The 6,000-nt window shown below is 35.4% G+C and overlaps 1 long non-coding RNA gene across 1 annotated transcript in view; it reads right to left on the reverse strand.

The window, feature by feature from the left end:
- LOC125662166 (uncharacterized) overlaps nt 1–6,000 on the reverse strand; it is a 42,228-nt gene extending 36,228 nt beyond the window's left edge. The window contains exon 1 of the long non-coding RNA XR_008798009.1: nt 5,857–6,000. This is a non-coding gene — a long non-coding RNA (uncharacterized LOC125662166). The remainder of the gene's footprint in view (nt 1–5,856) is intronic.

The raw sequence follows: 6,000 nt of genomic DNA on the forward strand, positions 1-6,000 counted from the left end.
TTCAGGGGCAATAACTATGCTTAAGGGTTTTCGTATCCCTTTGATTATTTTTTCTTTGCAAGAGGGTTTTACTGTGAATTCATTAGCGAAGGTTTCGTGTCTCTATGACTTTCCTTTAAGTAGGAGTAGCGATAACAAGGTTTTCGACGCGAGTCTCCGAAATTCACAGAAGGGTCAAAGTTCAAAGTTGTAATGCATACTATCAAAACCAATCAAGAAGTCAATACTTACCCATATAATATTTCAACGCTATCTTAAGCAGGAAAGAGAGTATAAAAAGTGCTATTTTTTCCTCTTTTCTGATGACCTTGACCTTTGACCTCGACCTAATTTTCAAGGCCAAAGGTCACCGATCCTATTCTAGTTGGTCCCATGTCTCTACGACAAACCGTGCTCAAGCTCGACATGTTTTACGAATAAATCGCAAAACATAAAGAGGCATTAACTCCCCTTAGGGGACACCGAACCCCTTCATTTGAAATTCTTCGCTTCTACTAATTACCCTCTATGTTTTAGAAAAGGTTTCATCCTCCTATCATTTACGGTTACAAAGTAGAAGTGCTAACAATGATTTCTGCGAAAGGTCAAATAACTCCGTAAGGGGTCAAAGTTCAATTACGCAGGGTGAACTGTATTCGTTTCTCAAGAAGTACTATATGATGGACTATAAAGTTTTTCGATAAGTCTTAAGACGAAGATTTTTTTTGACGGCAGGAAAATAATAATAATAATAATAATAATAATAAACAGAACAATAACAATAGGACTTTCCACTGAAAGGTGGAAAGCCCTAATAAACAGAACAATAACAATAGGACTTTCCACAGAAAGGTGGAAAGCCCTAATAACTAGACACGATCTCGTTGTGAGCAACGAGTAGGTCTTCCGTCCGATTTGTTGATGCACTCGGAGTTAAAAAAAGAAAAAAGACAAATGAGTCCCAATTTAGTTTCCGACTTTAAGATACTTTAGATATAATCAATTTTTCATATCATAAGCTTCTGAAGCAAAGTTGCGGTGAAATTCGTTTGAAATTCGACTCTCCAGGCGAGCCATAAGGCCCGCGGGCCTATTTCTTGATGTCATTTGTTAGCCCTCTATAGACTCAACAACTTTGGTTCTATATGTCTTTACAAAATATTTACCTGTAAAAAGTTATTGAGATCGACCGATATTGACTAAAAATCGACTCTACAGGCGAGCCATTAGGACCATAGGCCTATTTCTTGATATCAATGGATAGATCTCGATAAACTGAACAACTTTTGTTCAATATGTCCTTACAAAATATTTACCAGTTACAAGTGTTTGAAATCGACTGATATCGACAAAAATCGACTCTACAGGCGAGCCATGAGGCCCACAGACCCATTTTTTGATATTGATCGATAGGTTATGACACATTGAACAACTTTTGTTCAATAATGCTTTTCAAAAAATATGTCGTTTTAAAGATATGAGGCGTCAAATATTTAGGATTTTGGCCCTTAAAATCTCTAATTACGTAACATATGACCTACTTTTTGATTTGATAAGATCAAGCTCGTTGAGATGAACATTTCCGCTTCTACAACTTATTATAAAATATTAATAGTTTCGGAGATATTCTCAAAAACATTTGGACCCTTCTGAACCCCTAATTTAAAGGGCCAGCCCGTTTTGCTTGATATCGTAAGAAAGGCCTTGTCATTTGAAACATTTTTTGCTCAACAAGTATTTAGAAATTCTTTACCGTTCTCGAGTTATCTCTACAAGAAATATTTCGGGGCCAAACTGTAGCTCCCTAACGGGGCCACATCGGGAAAAAACGAAATGTACATATTGTTTAGATTATCATTCTGAACAACTTTTGTTCAATAATGCTTTTCAAAATATTTGTCATTTTCAAGATATGAGGCGTCAATTATTTATGATTTTGGCCCTTAAAATCCCTTATTACGTAACATATGACCTACTTTTTGATTTGATAAGAACAAGCTCGTTTAGATGAACATTTCCGCTTCAATGACTTATTACAAAATATTAATAGTTTCTGAGATATTCTCATCAACCTTTGGACCCTTCTGGGCCCCTAATTTAAAGGATCAGCCCCTTTTGCTTGATATCGTAAGAAAGGTCATGACATTTCAAACATTTTTTGCTCAACAAGTATTTAGAAATTCTTTACCGTTCTCGAGTTATCTCTACAAGAAATATTTAGGGGCCAAACTGTAGCTCCCTAACGGGGCCACATAGGGAAAAAACGAAATGTACATATTGTTTAGATTATCATTCTGAACAACTTTTGTTCAATAATGCTTTTCAAAATATTTGTCGTTTTCAAGATATGAGACGTCAATTATTTATGATTTTGGCCCTTAAAATCCCTTATTACGTAACATATGACCTAAATTTTTATATGAATAGATTTGGATTGTTGAGATGAACATTTTTTGTTCTTTGACTTATACCAAAATATTAACGATTTTTGAGATATTTGATCTAGACTTTGAGCCTTTCTAGATCCCTAATTGAAGGGGCTAGCCCCTAAATCTTGATATTTTCGAAAAGATCTCGTAAATGTGCACAACTTTTGTTCTACATGTCTTAACAAAATATTTGCAAGAAAAAAGATATTGGAGATCAAAGGTCAAAAATCGCCGAAATCGGCGAAAATTTTTGGCATCCATTTTTTCAGGTCCAGGCGAGCGTTTAGGCAAATCGCCTCCGGTAAAATCGAATCCCCCACAAATCTTCTAAAATGTTTACTCTATCTTGTGTAGAAATTTCAAGACTCTAGCTTCAAAACTAACGGAGGAGATGCGTGGACAACAAGGCCCTTCAAAAAGTCACTAAAAGAGAGATAACTCCTGACCGGAAGTGACGTCAAGCACGAAATTTTGCAAACGAAGTCTCGTCACCAAAAGACATCTTTCCTGAAAAATTCGTGAAAATCGATCGAGAAATGGCTGAGAAAAACGCGTGTACTACCAAGGAAAATAATAATAATAATAATAACTAGACACGATCTCGTTGTGAGCAACGAGTAGGTCTTCCGTCCGATTTGTTGATGCACTCGGAGTTAAAAAAAGAAAAAAGACAAATGAGTCACAATTTAGTTTCCGACTTTAAGATACTTTAGATATAATCAATTTTTCATATCATAAGCTTCTGAAGCAAAGTTGCGGTGAAATTCGTTTGAAATTCGACTCTCCAGGCGAGCCATAAGGCCTATTTCTTGATGTCATTTGTTAGCCCTCTATAGACTCAACAACTTTGGTTCTATATGTCTTTACAAAATATTTACCTGTAAAAAGTTATTGAGATCGACCGATATCGAAAAAAATCGACTCTACAGGCGAGCCATTAGGACCATAGGCCTATTTCTTGATATCAATCGATAGATCTCGATAAACTGAACAACTTTTGTTCAATATGTCCTTACAAAATATTTACCAGTTACAAGTTTTTGAAATTGACTGATATCGACAAAAATCGACTCTACAGGCGAGCCATGAGGCCCACAGACCCATTTTTTGATATTGATCGATAGGTTATGACACATTGAACAACTTTTGTTCAATAATGCTTTTCAAAAAATATGTCGTTTTAAAGATATGAGGTATCAAATATTTAGGATTTTGGCCCTTAAAATCTCTAATTACGTAACATATGACCTACTTTTTGATTTGATAAGATCAAGCTCGTTGAGATGAACATTTCCGCTTCTACAACTTATTATAAAATATTAATAGTTTCGGAGATATTCTCAAAAACATTTGGACCCTTCTGAACCCCTAATTTAAAGGGCCAGCCCGTTTTGCTTGATATCGTAAGAAAGGCCTTGTCATTTGAAACATTTTTTGCTCAACAAGTATTTAGAAATTCTTTACCGTTCTCGAGTTATCTCTACAAGAAATATTTAGGGGCCAAACTGTAGCTCCCTAACGGGGCCACATAGGGAAAAAACGAAATGTACATATTGTTTAGATTATCATTCTGAACAACTTTTGTTCAATAATGCTTTTCAAAATATTTGTCGTTTTCAAGATATGAGACGTCAATTATTTATGATTTTGGCCCTTAAAATCCCTTATTACGTAACATATGACCTACTTTTTGATTTGATAAGAACAAGCTCGTTTAGATGAACATTTCCGCTTCAATGACTTATTACAAAATATTAATAGTTTCTGAGATATTCTCATCAACCTTTGGACCCTTCTGGGCCCCTAATTTAAAGGGTCAGCCCCTTTTGCTTGATATCGTAAGAAAGGTCATGACATTTCAAACATTTTTTGTTCAACAAGTATTTAGAAATTCTTTACCGTTCTCGAGTTATTTCTAGAAGTAATTTTTAGGGGCCAAACTGTAGCTCCCTAACGGGGCCACATAGGGTAATAACGAAATATGCATATTGTTCAGATCATCATTCTGAACAACTTTTGTTCTTTATTGCTTTTCAAAATATTTGTCGTTTTCGAGATACAAGGGGTAAAAATTTTATGGTTTTGGCCCTTAAAATCCCTTATTACGTAACATATGACCTAAATTTTTATATGAATAGATTTGGATTGTTGAGATGAACATTTTTTGTTCTTTGACTTATACCAAAATATTAACGATTTTTGAGATATTTGATCTAGACTTTGAGCCCTTGTAGATCCCTAATTGAAGGGGAGATAACTCCTGACCGGAAGTGACGTCAAGCACGAAATTTTGCAAGCAAAGTCTCGTTACCAAAAGACATCTTTCCTGAAAATTTCGTGAAAATCGATCGAAAAATGGCTGAGAAAAACGCGTGTACTACCAAGGAAAATAATAATAATAATAATGAAGAAGAAGAACGCGAACAATAATAGTAAGGTCTTCCGCAGGAGACGGAAGACCTTAACGAAGAAGAAGAACGCGAACAATAATAGTAAGGTCTTCCGCAGGAGACGGAAGACCTTAATAAGAAACGGAGCAAAAACAATATGTTTCCGACACTTTGTGTTCGGAGACATAATAAGAATAATAAGAAACGGAGCAAAAACAATATGTCTCCGACACTTTGTGTTCGGAGACATAATAAGAAACAGGGTAAAAACAATATGTTCCCAAACTTTGTTTGGGGAACATAAAAAGTGTATCGAAATTATTTTTTATAAAAAGATTGTAAACTGAATTTTGATTAGACCTGTTGATGAGCGATCTCTACATATTATTGTAATAAAAATCAGACTTACTGCAAGGGACCATTCGAACCCTGTCTTCGAGGAGTGTTCCATTCTGACACGTGATTTGTGATACCAGAAAGTTTCCAATATGCTGCTGGTAGTTACATGTAACAACAAAATCCACGTGTAGCACTTTGCCTACCTCGCTGTAATTTCCGTTAAGACAATGAACAGAGTCCAAACACGATGCTATCTCGTTTCCATCGCTAGGTCCCCCGTCAATATAGACAGATGTCTTAATCATGTCGCATCCAACAACAAGTCTTAAATGAATCGGGTCACCTTGGCACACTCCTTCATCGAAGGCTGTTTTGTTTATGATAATAGTTGATGATAACCCTAAAATGTCGACATCAACTGATGAGTATTCCCGAATATCACCTATATGATGACGGGTTTAGTGGTGGTTTTCAATCGAACAGAAGACAACTTCAATTCCTCAAAAGTATCTAATGTGCATTTGAAATGTATTTACCTATGCGTTGATACATAATTTCATTGCTGTATATATTTTTATGAGACGAAGAAGTCGGTTAATGACATATTACTCGACTGTTCGCATAATGGAAAACGAAAGTAAATTCATAATCTCAATACACATGTTACTGCTTGTTCAATTTAGATCATTTCCATCGCGAAAAAAATATGTATAACATACCTGGATTGATTAGTAGTAGTATTAAGTAAAGTTTCCTTAGGGTATAGTGAACTATACATGAATTCCTGGAGATAGCGAGCAGCATTGTCTTGCTACTTTGTGAAAAATATACCTTACAATTGATCAAGCTTATACGAGACTATC

This window comes from Ostrea edulis, chromosome 8 (genome assembly GCF_947568905.1).
Source record: "Ostrea edulis chromosome 8, xbOstEdul1.1, whole genome shotgun sequence".
NCBI classification, from domain to species: Eukaryota; Metazoa; Mollusca; class Bivalvia; order Ostreida; family Ostreidae; genus Ostrea; species Ostrea edulis.